Genomic DNA, 16,871 nt, shown 5'->3' on the forward strand with positions numbered 1-16,871 from the left:
AAGAGGACTCGAATCAAAGTATGATTTTTAACCTGTTACTGAATCTGGAACATTTTCTTCATTGTAGTCTACAAGAAAAGAAGCTGCATCATTTGTTTCTTTTTTGGCTTGGCCTTCGTGATATAGGTATGATCAATCAATCAATCAATATTCTTTATTTCATCTAACTTTTACAAGTATTGAAATGCGTCAAATACAATATATGATGAGTAAAAACTATAAGTACATAAAAACAGTTAACATAAAAAACATATAAATTTATACACAAAAATATACAAATGTAAAACTGAGCATTATTAGTTTTTAAATTGTAAACACAAAAATTGTTCATAGTCAACTGTCGAAAGTAGTACATCTCTTGCAATAAAACTTGCGGTAAATCCACATTTTGCATAAAATTTAGATTCGTCGATTTATAATCGTTTGGCTCGACGTTTGAGCACCATTAGTTCTGCTTCAGAAATCTTGTTTGCAGTTTCAGTCTAGGGTCTTTTATAAGTTTTTTTTTCCACGCATACGTTACATATATCACTAGGCGGCCGGCCAAATCTAATATTAAAGTTTTACTTAAATTACTTATGATAAAAACTATACTTAATATTACTTTCAGGATACATTTCACAAAATAGTTATATACAAAATTGTATAATGTCATCAAAAAACATCTTTATAATGTCCTTCTTTTGTTAAATGTTAATCAAGGCCATTAAATGTTAGAATAAGTGAACATGGGATAATGAACATAGGGTTCAATGGAATGATTCAAATATAGTCCTAAAAGAAACGGATGGTAAAAATAGAAAAATCAAAGAAGCCGCTCTAATTATGCTAAATGAGACCAATTGTGTCGCGAATTCCTCCGCAGAACGTAGTAGGATCTGGTTACCCATATTGAAAGAGTAAGTTATTAAAAGGAAAATATAAAAAAGATATAAAAGAACATATAAAATCAGAATTTGGTATTTATTGAAGGTAAATTAAATGCACGACCAAATACTTACCATGTCGGGATAGTATTATGAGGTTTTTTTCCTGTTTTTTTCCTCATAATTTACTATGGTATCACTAACGCAACTCAACAATATTGTCTACTTTAAAATGTATAATGTATGTCTGAATTGTCAATATAGATGGGTCAGATAAAATTAAATTATTAGAAGAATTTTTCACTAAGTAACAAAAAAACAAAATTTGTTTAATTTACTAATGTTTGTATTTTGAGAACGATTTCCGAAGTGGAAATTGAAACGTCAATAAACGTACTTTAACCTTTAATTGTGTCTTATTCCCATTTAAATAGTAATTTCCTTCTTTTGTTGCAAAGGAACTAATATGATTGTTCACCTTGTCAATCTCACTTTCACATATTTTATTACCACTTCTGTTTTTTCCTTGTAAATCTTGTGGCGTTTTTCCAGCCGAAAGAAGTTTTCTAATGCGATGGATACGCTTGTCATTTACGTCATAGAGTCTAAAAAATCCTTCCCTACAAACCGATAACTTCCTACCTGGCATAAGGACATTATATTTAAATAAGTGTTCCTTCAATATAGCGTCTTGTTGACGAGCTCGATGCTGTTTAACTTCTGGTAAGTCAATCATTCTCTGCAAATGAATATCCTATTCATAAAATATTGCCTTTTTAGCATCGTCAAATTGTGTACAGCATTTTTTTGGACATCTTCAACAAAAGAAGAAAATACTTAGTTGGTTTTAAGGGACTAGATAATAGCTTTGCTGTAGTTTAGAGGTTAGTCATCATTCTAAAATTGTACAAACACTTTCTGTGAAAAAACATCAAGCTGTGACAACTTTAACAACATTGAATATTCCATTATAAAGAATATTTTACCTGCAAGGTGATCTGGTCCTCTTCGCTTGTCTTGGTTTTCCACTATAATTAATGTATTCTTGTTCAGAAACACGAGAAAGGTTTACAACGTTTCTTTTATATTGTTCTACATTAACAACACCTTTTCTCCGTTTCTGTTTTAGGCATCGTAAATGCCTGTCAGTGTCACTATTACTCATTCTTGAAAAAAACTAAAATGTTATTTAATTAACCAATGTCACCTCTAATTAACAATAATTAACTTCCTGATAGTTATTCCACACTGCAGCATAACCTCAAACAACAATAATATCAGCTGGAGTAAACTAAATGTAGGTTTACCAACTGGCTACTTTAGTGCAGAAAAGTACCTTAGTCACTGACTTGGGTCCATATCTGTAGTAAACGAAAAGTACGCCATACGATTCCTCTATTATAATAGAATGAATCTGGTCCCTTTCTACTATAAACGATGTGTCTACCATCATAGTGAATGAATTAATTCTTAACAAAAAATAACAAAAAACTGACACAGATCTCTTTCTGAATTAAGCTGTTCGTATATTTTATTAATAGATTTAATGTAATGTAAAGTAATATTGGACATACTTTATGTGTATAGTTCAAGTAAGCCCAGCATTGCAGCAACAGCTACAATAAAAGACAAGTATTCAGTGGACCACCATGTATAAGTCAAATGTTTGTCTTCAAAAGCAATAATTATTGTCACTATTGCCAGACTGTTCACTTAAAAATTAATAAAAGAATTCTTTGAAGTGGTTCTATTATATATATCTTAATAATTTTTTCAACATAAGAAACATTGGGCAGATTAGGATTCTTTATTATATAATGTTAAAAAACATAAACTATGTTTAACAAATACGTGATTCTTTAAATAGCCAACAATTAATATAAACACTTTTGGTGTTTTCTTATTTAAACAATTTGTCAAATATTTAATAGTCCATATGTTGTATTAATTTACATAAAATTTAATTGTTAAATTATTCTTAAATAGTTCCTAGTAATCCAGGAAATTAGCATAACAGTGTTAGCAATTTGTAGCATTATGTAATAAGAACATAATATATTTATGGGTATTTATTTGAAATATAAATATCTTTGACGAAAGAGAAAATTTTCATGAAAGTTTTCATAAAAGTACAATGACACGTAACTCATCTAATGTTATATTTTTTGTTAGTACTGTACTTCCAGTTTCACTAAAAATACCCTGAACATATTTAAATTAAATTGGAAATTTAGACTTGTATATTTTGCAAATTTGTTTACCGCAGCCGCAATTTGTAACACCGAGCCGCATTGAATGAAGTTGTTAAACAAAACATTGCAATTGATTGAGAAGAATCACCTCAAACTTCCAGAACAAATTTTGGAATAAACCATGTAGGACAGGGAAATAAGCAACAAAAAGACCCTGTTGGGGACTGCGACACATCCAGAGGGCCTTAATTCTAATTGACATTTCGACTCTTATTGACGCGTTTTAACCTTGTTTTAAGCTTTGTGCTTCTTCAAGGGTGGTTTTTACGTAATTAATAAATGGTGCTTTATAGCTTGGTTGGTTCGTGTGAGGACTAAGACTGGGTGCCGCGGCTAAAGGCAGAAGTGTCAGAAGGACCGTATCCGCTAACGACAAGAAGAAGAAGCCGTTGGGGCTGCCGAAGCTGTCCGCCGCGTGGACCAAGCCCGCCACTAAGTACAAGTTCCATGGAAAAACGGTTCCTTTCAGATTGTTTGGCCTTTTTGGTTGTTTGGAAATCGCGTGGAGGATAGCTGTGGTTGTGTCCTCTCCTAGGATCAGGTATCATTGTGCAATGAGATTGGGAAACCACAGAAAACCAATCTCCCCCTGTCCTTGTTGTCATTTAATCGACTCTGAAGGAGTATGTATGGTGTTCACTTGTGTAGTGTGTGTATGGTTTGTGTAGTATGTTAAGTGAATTTCTATGCTTATGATTTGTTAGTGTGAGCGTATTCGTAAAGTGTGATGTGTATTGGTAAGTGTACATTTCGACTCAAAACATGTCGAAATTAATATGGCGACGTCGAAATGCGACTTTGCGAGCCTTATGGATTTCAGTTAAACTAACTAAAGGGCGTCAATAATTTTCGATATATCGAAATTAATTTTAACTGCAAGAAAGTGATTGAAATTTTATTTTCCATTCTTCTACTTCATAAAGTAGTGTAAAGAGTGCGTAAGATTTCGTGACGCGCCATCGGATGCTAACGCTTAGGTTACGGTTGCTTAAATTTTAATTCGGATGTTAATGTCTACATCAAGGTCCCACTTATCATTTACTGTGTACCCAGATACTTGAATTGGTGTACCCTTTCAATATGTTCAGTTTCAATATTTTGGGTAGATATTTTGGTTGTGCTTTTTACTAATCACCATAAATTTAGTTTTGTTTCTGTGGATCCAAAGTCCAAATTGGTGGCTTGTCGTATTTACTCTATTCCTTCTATGCCTTCATTGTGTTGTGCTCCTCCAGTCCCTCTACGAATATTTGTTCAGATTGCAGATTGAATGGTAGTGGCGAAAAAATGCTGTCTGTGTAATTCTCTCAGAAAAGATTGTTTTTACCTACCATATATGGGTCAAATTGGTTTTTTTTAAATAAAACTTTATACCCTCAGATACTTGTGAGGTTGTGTAAGAGTTTCGGTTATATATTGTTTACATAAAACGCAAGGGAAGAATAATCAATATCATAAATATTTATAAAAAATTACTTCAAATAGTTATTTCCAATTTACAAATGTGTGTGTCTGTGTGTGGGCAGATATGTCGTCCTCGAATATTGTTCTTCCTTAAAAAACTAATACACTGAACAAAAAAATAGACAATAGATGTTGACTTCTGCATCACGCCCAAAATCTGCATAATGATTTAGTCACTAGAATGAAATTGGTATAAAAGTTGACACTGAGAAGATAATTGTATCATTTGTTGAAAGACAAATTCTGTGTACCTACTATTCAAAATGTTTAAAATCGTAAGTAAAACAATGTAACGTATTCACTGTTTAAATTATTATTATTAATGTATTTAAGTTTCATGTTTAAACGCTGACTTTAAACCAATTTTCTATTTTCTCCTTTTCATTTTCTTATTAAAAAATCAAAAAGGAAAGAATTTCAAGAAAGTCCCGAGGTTCTTTATTTATTACAATTTTTTACTCCTTTTAAATTTTAAATATATAATTTCAAGATTATATCCTCGATATATGTTATGGACAGTTTGATTATTTTAGCTATATGAATAATCCCCATACAATATGAATAATGATACGTATGATAGGGTAGTATGATAACTATTATGGAAATGAGTATATTGCCTGGGGATTATTAATAATGTTTTTATATGGTGGTCAGAATGGTTCTAATAATTTGCTTTTTATAAGTTTATTTTATTAACATATTTAGATTATACATATCATTTTTATTTATATCTTTTTATAGCAAGTTTTTGTATATACTAAATTAAATTGAATTGACCCTAATTCAAGTATAAATTATTCTTCTTCTTCCTCTTTATAAGCAATTCTGCTTGTTCATTCGCGAATTAATATCTCTATGGAAGTTTGTCACTAAATCTTTTGCGAAGTCGTCCGATACTTCTTTTGCCGATTGGTGACTTATCACTTGCTATTTTGACGACAAGAGTCTCCTCCATTCTGCTTATGTGATTATTCCATTCTTTTTTCTATTTTATGTCCGTTCATTTATACACTGTTATACAAGTTACATTTTCTTCTATTGTCTTCACTTCTCTTTCGATCTCTCAGCTTATTTCCTGTAATTCTTCTCAGTAATCTTATCTCTGCCATTTCCAGTAGTCTTTGCGCTGTGGCTGTGTCGGGTCTTGTTTCTGAGGCATATGTCATTATTGGTCTTACAGTGGCTTTATAAATTCTTGACTTACTCACAGTGTTAATGTGTCTGTTTTGCCCTATAGTGTTATTAATGCATTTTGCCAGTCTATTTGTATTTTATACTTGATCTTTCACTTTTTTGTCCAGATCTCCATAGCTGGACAGTACAATTTCCAAGTATTTTATTTCCATTACTTGTTCAATACTGACGCCATCAATTTCTATTTTACATCTGGTTGGTTCTTTCATGACTAGTATTGTTTTAGTTTTTTGAGATGAGATTGTCATATTAAATTCTTTTGCTGTGGATGTTAATTCTGTGGACCAGTCTTTGCAGACTACCTTCATCTTGCGTCTTGCATATTGCGTCGTTTGCGTAACAGAGTATTTTTATTTCTTTGTTTCCCATTCTGTATCTCGTTTCTGTGTTAACGCGTTTGATGAAAAGTATAAATAAATGATGAATGATCAGAAAAAAAGTTTTTTTTTATTGAAAATTAACGTGCTCGGCAACAAAGGCCACTTACACGAAAACGGTTACAAATGTAAAACTGTTACAATAAATTACAAGAATATGTTATAGAGTACATACTGTTATAATACAATCAAAATTATATTTTATAATATAACTTAACGTCTCTGAGGAGTTTTAGACTTGAGGTTATTTGATCCAAGTTATTGAGTATGTCTTTTAAATCACTTTTAAGGCAATAAAATAGTCTTTTTGCTGAATATTGATGACATTCGGTGAGAATATGGTTAACTGTTAGATGAGATTGACAGGTCTCACAAGTGGGTCGGTTGCTGGATGACATCAGGTATCCGTGTTTTAATCTTGTATGTCCTATTCGAAGTCTTCATGTTACAATAGCGTCTCGTCTGGACATACTGGCAGAGATCAAATCGAGGGGGCTATCGACTAATTGTTGGATATGATGTAATGCTGAGTTATTGGTGTCCCAGTGTTGTTGCCATCGGTTTCTTGCTCGTTTCTTAATGTGAGACTTTAAATCTTTACTAATTTGTATATTAACTGTATTATCAGATGATGTTTAGGCAAGTTTTGCATGGCTGTCTGCAAGTTCGTTGCCTGTGATACCAATATGGGATGGTAGCCAGATTAATGTAACTGTTATTTTTTGGGAAGCGCTTAGTTGGTAACAATCAAGGATCTTTTGGACAATAGGATGATCAGTGAATATATTTTAGATAGATTGTATTGAGGCTAGTGAGTCTGCGCATATTGCAACTTGTTTATCAGGTGAAGAAATGGATTTGAAAGCCTGAAATATGCTAAATAGTCAGTGAAAACGCTACAAAACGAGGGGATACAAGATGATGTGATAAGGTTATCTGAGGTGGTAACAGAACAGCCTACTCCTGTATCATTCTTTGAGGCATCAGTGTAGAGTACTATGTCGTATTTATTTGTAAATATAATTTCTTTAAAAGACTTTTTAATGAGTTCCCTGGGTGTTGTAAGTTTATCGAATCTTGTAAGAGATGTGTTAAACTGAGGGGTGATTATAGCCCAAGGAGGATATGGAGGTAGGGGTCGTGGGATTGTTTGTGATAGAGAGATGTTATTAAGTAATTGTGTTAAAATTAGTGGAATGGGTTTTATTGATGGTGATTTAGAATAGTAATGCTGGTTGTTAGTTGATGAAGTAAGAAGAGGATAAACTGGATTGGAGGTATTGGATGAAACGGAGGCAGCATAGGAAAGTAATAATTGTTCACGTCTAATCCAAAGTGGGGGCTCATTGGCTTCGCAATATAGACTTTCTACGGGAAAAAAAAGTTTAAATTATAATACTAATAATAATTATAAACTTACAACCAATGAATTGTAATCAATGGGTACATATATCAGAAGTTGTTCTTCTTCAGCCTTTTTGCTTTCACTCCTGGGTAAAGGTATTCCCATGAGTTCTCCACTCTTCTTTGTTTTGTGCAATTTGGTGCCATTTTTTTCCCACTTTTGCTTTTATGTTGTCTAGCCACCATTTTTGTGGTCTTCTTCTACTACGACTGTGCTCGCGTAGTCGCCAATGTACAATGCGCTTTTTCAGAGCATCTCCTAACATAGCTAGTTTTAAGGGCCTTAATGTTGTTCTTAATCTATTGACTGATAACTCTGTATCCATTCTATAGGTCATATCTGTTGGGATGCAAATATTGAATACAATTTACTGGCATTATTGGCAATTTATTGCCTTTTTATAACATAACACTGAGTCTTTCTACAGCTCCCCAAGTCATTCAGATTATTCTAGTTATCTCTGCCTTTTGATTCATATCAGGAGTAATAGGTTATTTGTTGTAGAATGATCGAGAAATTAATAATGCAAAATGCTTTCTAAGCATTTACAAGCAGATGCTTATAAGTAATACGTATTTTTGTGTAGACTTTTTATCAGCATTGTGAACCATTTCATGACTGTGGATTACTATCCATTGGCTAATTTTACGCAGTCATGAATTTTTTTACGTCCTCTTGCCCACTATTTTTTCTTCTAGTACTATTTTCTAAAAAGTCTATCGTTCTCATCGTAATATGTGCCCTAAATATGTAGTCTTCTAACTTTTTACACTATCCTTTAGCCCCCCTTCTTCATTCGTCATCATTTCTGATATTTAACGTTCATGCTTTGATTCCATATGAACAGGCCAAACGTTACGCTTTAGCATCTTGTGTCTCATGTTGAAATCTAACTTGCGGTCAGTCAGAAATTTAAATTTAAATAAACATTTTTAGCATAGTTTCCTCTGATTTTTATTTCACCCTCATGGTACCAACTATAATTTAGCAGAAAACCCAAGTACTTAAACTGCCCGAATTGCTCGATTTCTTTTCCAACTACACATATCTTTGCATTTGGGTAATTATTTCTATCTGTAATAATTGCTTCTGTCTTCTTGAGATTTATGTTCAAACTCAAAGCTTCACTTGCATGAGTTATTTGCCATTATCGCTGTGTTATCGGCATACCTAATGTTGTTGATAAATGTGCTGTTTATTTTATTACTATTATTAGAGATTGCTACTGATTCTGCGAATGCTTTTTCTACGTATAAGTTGTACATGAATATGTCTAAAATGTTATTTATTGGAATTTTTTTTATTTATAGTTATTTTAGAAGCGTGATTAAGGATTAACAGCTGCCTATGAAGCTTTAACGTGGCTTCACCTATTTCAGCTTGTATATATTACGAGCAATATCCGAAATTGGACAATCCTAACAGTGAACGGAAAATCTTGTCCACTTCTAGCATGGTACACCTTTACTGTACAATCTCCGAAATAGACATAATCGTCGGACTTTGTACAAAAGAATTGCTGTACAATGTTCGAATTTCAATATCGGTTTTTTACGATTATTCCCCATTTGTTATTAAAATTATCTGTTATTAAAAAAACATTAATGAGGTTATAAATCCATAATTAATTAGGGCTTCTGACCTCTGGATTGTAGGATTAAATTATTTTGAATTATCATACACATCTCTTAAATATCTGAAATGTTTCACAAACATCTTCCCTGTATTATTATAGTGATGTATCTATCTCTTGAAGCTTTGAAATTTTTTTGAAACTAACATTATCACTCACAGCATTTTATCATATTGTTGATTAAAAAAAAACAATTCTATCATGCGGTTCATATGTATGGAATAAATTCATTTTTAGCGTTATTATGTACTATGTATAAAAAAACCTGAAACAAGTCGATTTTTATTCTTAAATTGACAATTTACAGTATGAAAATATTATCCCCCTCTAGCACCCCTTTTGAATTATAAGCACCCCCTCGAAAATTGATTTTTACAAATAAATTAAATGTTTAACTTGACCACCATTATTCACTTCTTTACAATAACTGAGGCGAATTTTTAAATCAACAATACTACCTGGTCTATTAAAATATACTTTAGTAGATATAAAATAATAAAATAATAATAGTAGAATATTAGTAGAAAAAATAGTAGATATTGGAGCAGAGAAAATCCTCACTGGGTGTGTGAGACTCACACGCAATATTCTAAAAATGTTAAAGTTTGGGCTGGGATCATTAACAATACAATTATTGGTCCTTATTTTTTTTGAGGGCACAGTTGATGGAGGGGTTGATCTAGATTTTTTGATTACCTTTTAGTGCCTATATTACGAAGATTTTTTCCTGATGTTAATCATCCAACTGAGATAGATCAATCTATTTAGTACCAACAAGACGAAGCTCCATCGCATTTTGCACGTGTAGTTATAAATTATTTAAACTAGGTTTTTCCCAATAGGTGGATTGGAAGACGTGCAACGATGGAATGGCCGGCTAGGCCGGCTAGATCCCCCGATTTGACTCTTCTCGATTACTTCTTATGGCGTTATATAAAATCTAAAATATATTTTAATAGACCAAACAGTATTGCTGATTTAAATGTTAGGATAACGGAAGAAATTAACAAAATAACTCACGAAGTCGTACAAATTGTTGTACGAGAATTCCAAAATAGCCTCGTTAATTGTCAATAAGTAAATGGTGGTAATTTTGAACATTTAATTTAATTTTAAAGTACATTGAAAAATACATTCTAAATATTATGTGATATTATTATCTTCATTCAACCTAAAATTTTGTGGTAGAGGCATTATCAAAATTTTACATCTTAAAAATTATTTTTCTCAGTTATAATTGCACCAAACTTAAAAAACTTTATATTGTTGAATAGAGGACGACTAAAATCCTTTTCTAACAAGGTGCCATACGAGCCAATTTATTATTTAAAATTTTCGAGGGGGTGCTTATAATTTTCAAAGGGGGTGATGGACAGGTATAAAATTTTCATACTGTAAATTGTCAATTTAGGAATAAAAATCGACCTGTTTCAGGTTTTTTTCAGATAGTACATAATAACGCTAAAAATGAATTTATTCCATACATATGGACCGCATGGTATATAAATAGAAAATATAAAGACATCAAATAATTAACAAGAAACTCGATTTTTGATTTGGGGTGTCGCTGTCAATAATAATCGATTTGAAGCGATGAGCGTTTCAATAATCATTTTTAATTTTGATCATTTCTGACATTGTACAGTTTGTGGGTACAATGCTAGAAGTAGACAATAATTTCCGTACAATGCTAGGATTGTTTAATTTCGGGCTTTGCTCCTAACACATACATGAGCACTGCATAACTTTCGGCACCCCAAGCTCTATGAGCTAGGTACGTCAACAAGTTAAGTCCATTTCGACGTATAAGAACTAATTGCTAAATATGACTTTTCCAATTTGATTGTTGATCATCAATTTAACTGTTGCTATCAGCTTGTGATTGCATGTTCATCAAATCTACTTGACATATTGTATTCGTTTCTTTATTCTTTACATAAAATCGGTGTAATAACTAAGAATTTGTTTGGTACAATGTGGTTTTGACATATCATACATGAATTAAAATATTTCTCCTCTTATTTCCCCTCCAAATATATCAACTATTCTATTAAGTAATCAAAATAAATATAAATCTCTTACTGCCCGATACAGTGGACTTTATTTTGTGTGAAAAATTTAGTTATTTTTATTGTTTTTGACGTCACTTGTACCTCTCGATTGTTATGTGAACACTTGTTATTTTTTTATAAAATCGTGCAAGCACGTCTTGCCTTTACAGCTATGTCTTAACAATAGAGCGAAATAAACATTATTATTTACACATGTGTAAAATAAAATAAAACCAAAAAGTAACTATTAAAATAAATATTTTGAATTTCAATAAACTCGTGTCGTGTGTTTGGAAACCAGACTTGCCTGTTATATAAAAATAAAAATATTTGTCTTCAGATGTAAGGAGCACGTGGAAAGACACTTTTGTATTTTATTATCTAACCTACGTTGCTTAAGGCATTCTGTGTTTGGCAAAAGCTATATTTGGATCATATTCTTAGAACGATCATAATATTGTAACTGTTGTGTACATGAAAGTGAAATCTATTTTTTTAATTAAAAAAGATTGATTAAGTAGATCAGTAAGTGTTATACTTATTTAAAGGTTACACATCTCAGAGACTCCGTACAGATTTGACGTTATTCTTCCTTAGCTATTTTAGACCAGTCTATCTGTGAAAAAATCATTGATTGCCCGTACAAATCTTATATAGATATTTGAAGGATAAATAAAAGTTGCGGATTATAAAAAGTTCTTTACTTTTGAGAGTGTCCAAATGAAAATACATAAACAACTGATCGAGATAATTGCAAAAAACCCTTAGGTATATTTGCAGTAATTTATAAATGGTAATAATAATTATTATACTGATACAAAGATGCCTGGACGTTAATCAAGATATATACGTATGTTTTATTGACTATAATAAATAAACATAAACAATTAATGAATGTCCTGAAATCAAAGAAGATTGACTACAACGACCTCAGGATCATATCAAATTTATACTATAAACAGCGAGCAAAAGTACGTGTTAACGAACAGCTGTTAAAAGAAATTGAAATTAGATATGGAGTGAGACAGGGATGCGTATTGTCGCCAATTATTTTTAATGCCTACTACGAAGAGATCCTGAAAAACGCTCTTGAGGATGAAACAGCTGGAATAAAGGTAAATGGAGTTCCCATTAACAACATTAGATATGCGGACGACACTGTGATCTTAGCTGAAAATATTGAAGATCTTCAGAGACTGGTGACCAGAATAGCGGAGTATGGAAAAGAGTATGGTGTAACAATGAATGTCAATAAGACGAAATTTATGAGAATATCGAAAACTCAAAGAAATAACGAGAATCTTCTAATTACCGGAACCAACGTCGAACAAGTGGACAAATATGCATATCTGGGAACAATGATTAACTCCACAAATGATTACATTAAGGAGATCAAAATCAGAATAAAAAGGGCTAGAGCAAATTTCAACAAAATAAGAAGAGTGCTATATACAAGGGATTTAAAATTGGAACTAAGAGTTAGGTTGGCGAGGTGCTATGTTTTTTCGACTTTATTTTATGGAATGGAATCTTGGAACTTGAATGCGACATCAATGAAAAAACTGGAATCATTCGAGCTGTGTGTGTATAGAAGAATTCTGAAAATATCGTGGACAGAACACGGCACAAACAAGTAGGTTCTAAGAAGGATGAATAAATTAAGAGAAATTTTAAATATAATTAAAACAAGAAAATTGGAATATCTCTGACATATTACACGTGGAGAGAAATACACCTTGCTCCAACTGATTATGCAGGGAAAGATCCAAGGAAGAAGAAGCATAGAGAGGCGTAGAATGTCATGACTACGCAACCTGGGAGAAAAATATCGTGGACAGAACACGTCACAAACAAGTAGGTTCTAAGAAGGATGAATAAATTAAGAGAAATTTTAAATATAATTAAAACAAGAAAATTGGAATATCTCTGACATATTACACGTGGAGAGAAATACACCTTGCTCCAACTGATTATGCAGGGAAAGATCCAAGGAAGAAGAAGCATAGAGAGGCGTAGAATGTCATGACTACGCAACCTGGGAGAGTGGTACGGATGCCATTATACAAAAAACCAAGTTATGACCATTTATCTTCTTCAAGTGCCATCTCCGCGGCGGAGATCGGCAATCATCATAGCTATTCGGACTTTTGAGACGGCTGCTCTGAAAAGTTCATTTAATGTAACTACTCAACAATGTGGCAGTTTATGAGGTGTTAAAATGTGCTAAATTTCAAACAGATCGACCAAATAGTTTATAAGTTATTCAATTTAAACAACTGTACCTGACCAAAAGTCACTCTAAAGGTATTTCGTGTTTACGCAAGTTAATAATAATAACATTAGTATTATATTTAATTAGAAAAGAAATCAGTTTTATTGTTTTACAAGTGTAAAGTGTACAGAGACCAGTAACAAGTGACAAGTAAGTCATTAGACATCAATAAAAATAAAATGTGTTGCCAACATACATACAGGGTGATTGATTAGTGTGAGGAAGCTCAGTAGATCTGTTATAGTAAAAATTACAAAAAAAAGTTATGGACAAAAATTGTAGGCAGCTTTAAACTCCACATTTTAAAATTAGTTACAATCTTACAGGGTGTTTTATAAGATGGTGGCAGACCAAACTTAAGTTTTTTTAAATAGAACACTCTGTATTTTATTTTGAATTTGAAATCTGCTTTACTTCCACATCACAACAATGTAAAGTTTTATTATGTTATACCGGGTATTTAAAAAGTTGTAACCAATATTACCTGAAAATCGTAACAAGTTTAACTCCCTATATAATTAAAAAGGAGTATAGGAACATTGATCTATTGCAACCATAGTTTTTTAATAATTGTTAAAAATTATAAAACATATTCGTTTTCATAATATTCGTTAAATCAGATACAGGGTAAGTCAAAATGCAAGTACATTATTTTCTTGGTTATTTTAAATAGAACACCCTGTATTTTATATAACTACCAAAAAGTACTAATATCGTACTTCAAATTTTATGAAGTACTCTCTATACCTAAAGTTATCAGTTTTCTAGATATTTTTATTTTTCAATCAAAGTCTTAATTTGGTAGATATTTTAACGTTTACCAATAATTATTGTGAGTTGGCCAAGATTGATTTGTCAGAAACTGACAGTTTGACATTATTGTTTATTAATTCAGTATTTGGGTACACCGTAAATTAGCAAAAATTTAGTAATTCAGTAATTAATTCAATTTAAATTAGCAATAATGAATTTTACTACTGATGAAATGGTAGATATGATCTGGATATTGGGGGAATGCAATAAAAATTCATTACTATCAGCTAGAATTTATCAAGAACGGAAGAATGAAAATAAAGATTGTTATTGTAGACCACTACCGGATATTTCCACATATTTATAAATTATTTTTTTAGCCCTATTAATATCATTATTTAACTATGAACCAAATATTAATCATACTGTGTTCCTCAAACCAATATTTTACTATGACCAAAATAAATGGTTTAAATGGTTATGTTTAAATTTTTATTTTACCAAGTAATGATAAAAACGAATGATTATAATTTTGATTTTATTTCCAGTTTGTTCATTTCTTCGCTCTGTTAGCTGTCGCTTTCGCCGCAGCGAAGCCATTGGCTAATCCTCAACCACATCCACAACCAAACCCTCAAGTTTTGGCAGCTTATAGTGCTCCTGCCGTAGTCTCGGATGTTGTCTATCCTGGCGTGGCTTACTCAGCTCCATTAGCTTACCCAGGAACACTCAATCCAGTGGCTTACAATGCTCCTTTAGTGTATTATTAGGTTGCTTGGAAAATTAATTTTGATTTCTTTTTGAGCTATAATGTTTTGAATATTAAAAGTTTAATAAATGTTTGACTTATTTAATTGACGCTTTTTTATCAGAAATATTGTTTACATTTATTTATTTTGTTACCTCTTAAAAGTTAGAAACATTAAAAATGTTAACAATTGAAGTTAACATATCTCATAAGGCAGAAAGGTTTTACCAAGGGATAAAATAAAAAATTAAGAAGTGTCCTAAGACTAGACAGAGTAGCATCTATGAACTCAATACTTGTACCTGTAAGACTTTCAAAATTACAAGACCCTATCTTAATTTTTTCAAGATGTATCTTTACTTCTAGTATCATTCTTCATATTCTTCTATAGATCATAAAACAGTAAACATATCTATAAAACAATGCAGAAAGTTACAGAAAACACCTAGGGGAACACATTGAAAAAGTCCTCCAGAGCTCAATCCTTCTTTTATACCGTAGGTGTCTGGGATAAGTAAATTTTCCACTTAGAGGACATTTTGGACACCAGCATACCCTGAAACAATTCACTTCTATTTTTGAAGTCCTATGCAGCTTTGAAATCCACAAATATATGATAAATATCAATGCCAAACTCTAGGGTTTTCTTAAGAACTTGTCTCATTATAAGTAGAGATATTATATATTATTGATTTGTTAGTTCACAAGAAGCGCTGATGTTTCTACTGCACGCACGCAGAGCTTTTGTGAGTTTCCATTCATTGCAAGCATAGGAACATCTGTAGGCACTGATTGCCGTAGTCCTGATTGCCATTAAGCAGTTCTTTAAAATGATTGGCCTATTTTATATCTGCAATTTATCTCGCCCTTTACCTATTATTACTCTGGTTTTGAACTTTTTTCTAGAACTATTTATTTTGTTGTTAAAATTTTAGAATTTACGTGAGTCTATTCTATTTCGCTAGTTGATTTTAGGACATTTTCATAATTCTCTTTCTTCTTCATTTATATATTATACTAAGAAAATACCAAGTTTAATAGTGCCCTAAGACTAGACAGAGTAGCACCTACGAACTCAATACTTGTACCTGTATGACTTTCAAAATTACAAGACCCTATCTTAATTTTTCTAAGATGTAATGATGTTCCTCATGAACTAGTTCTCACCCAAATTCGAACGCAGCGCAGGCTCTTATTGCTTCCCGAACATTTTACCTTAGGAGATGCCGTCAATTTAGTAGAATTTTTTATTACATTGGAGAAAGTAGTCTTAGTATTATTGGCAGAACAAATTTGTATACGTTTGATGCTTGAATGACGTTTGTCCTACCATTATATCCTGTACGCTTTAGCTTTATCCTGCAAATTATATTATTATGATACTTGAGAAGTCAAAACAGACAGTAATCACCAAATATTAATAATTTTATTTACAAAGCTTTTAAAATACTATGGTGTGCATAACAAAATATATTAGGTTGGCGGAATTACTAATAGGTATTAAAAATCCACCCGCTGCACTGCCCTACTAATTCAATTAGCAGATTTAAAGAGGGTGGTACTCTTTTCCGACTAATTATGTTGCCTAGTACAGCCTACAAATAATCTGATTCGTCACAAGGAATTAGAAATATCGAATACTATGATGAGTCAACACCAATTAGTGGCGAGAAGAACGAGTCTAAGGTTGTACACAATAGTTAAACGGTTTTTTGTTGTAGTTTTATTAGAATTTCAACATGAAGGAATATTCTGAGTTCTTTGTTTCAAGTTTTTAGTTAAAAGTGAAGATAAAAATAATTTTTTTACCGTTAAATTTAGTGCACTAGCTTTTTGAATATGTTGCTCATAATAAA

General features: G+C 31.8%; 1 long non-coding RNA gene across 1 annotated transcript; it reads left to right on the forward strand.

Annotated features, from left to right (window-relative positions):
* Positions 1-4,768: 4,768 nt before the first annotated feature.
* On the forward strand, positions 4,769-15,121 carry LOC140438146 (uncharacterized). Its single transcript, XR_011950447.1, has 2 exons — positions 4,769-4,857; positions 14,816-15,121. It is a non-coding gene; the product is annotated as an uncharacterized lncRNA (long non-coding RNA).
* Positions 15,122-16,871: the final 1,750 nt, after the last annotated feature.

This window comes from Diabrotica undecimpunctata, chromosome 4 (genome assembly GCF_040954645.1).
Source record: "Diabrotica undecimpunctata isolate CICGRU chromosome 4, icDiaUnde3, whole genome shotgun sequence".
In the NCBI taxonomy this organism is placed as follows: Eukaryota; Metazoa; Arthropoda; class Insecta; order Coleoptera; family Chrysomelidae; genus Diabrotica; species Diabrotica undecimpunctata.